The sequence below is a fragment of the Pygoscelis adeliae genome, unplaced genomic scaffold (assembly GCF_000699105.1).
Source record: "Pygoscelis adeliae isolate BGI_AS28 unplaced genomic scaffold, ASM69910v1 Scaffold153, whole genome shotgun sequence".
Classification (NCBI taxonomy): Eukaryota; Metazoa; Chordata; class Aves; order Sphenisciformes; family Spheniscidae; genus Pygoscelis; species Pygoscelis adeliae.
Window position 1 is genome coordinate 35,856 of NW_008824408.1, and position 912 is coordinate 36,767.

Here is a 912-nt window from a genome sequence, read left to right on the forward strand (position 1 = left end):
CCCCAGCCCCGCCAGTGTGTACCGCCTGGGGCGGGGCCCCCTGCCCCTTGCCTGGGCCTCTGCGCCAGTCACTGCAGCGTGTACCGCATGGAGCGGGGACCCCTTGCCCCTTGCCTGGGCCTCTGCACTCTTTTTAACTGCTGTTTAATAAAATGACAGTTACCCTGAGCAGGATGCATGCCATCAGCCTCTGACTGCGGGGAGCCCTTCCCTGCCAGATCCAGGACCATCCCTGTGCTGCTGCCACGGTAGCCGGGATGCCGTTAATGGTGTGGCTGGGGCAGAGGGTGGTCGCGGGGTCCCTGTGGCACCAGCAGCGGCAAGCGGCCAGACGCCCTCGCTGCGGCAGGAGATGGGGCAGGGGTTGGGGAGGTGGCTGTCACGGGGCTCCCGGCAGCAGCTGGGGACAGCGGGGCACAACGTCCCCCTCATGCGGGTTAAACCCCAGACCCCCCCCAAATATGTTGCTTTGGTTGCAGGTCCTGGCAAAGGGGAGCGCCTGCGCAAGGCTGCTGGAGAGGTGGAGCCGGGAAAGGGAGCCCCAGGGGCTGAACCCCCTGCGCTGGGGGGCAGCGGGCGAGGGGGAGCCCTGGCATGGGGCGAGCTGGGGCCCAGCCCTGCGGGCAGGCTGGGGGAGCAGGCGCTGGTGTCCTCCTTGGCACCCTGTCCTGCCCACCTCGTGTCCCCACAGCTGTGGGCAGGTGGCCGGGGGGCACCCGCAGTGCTGGGAGAGGATCTGGGACGCGGCCCGCGGGACGCCGCAGCAGAGCATGGAGTTGGAGCTGCACCTTGCCGGCAAGGAGCAGGTGGTGGTGAGGCCAGGCGTGGGTTAGGCAGGGCCGGTTGCACCCAGCCCTGTGCCGCCAGGGTTGGGTGCCTGCCTCGTCCTGCTCCAGTACCGCATCTTGGGGG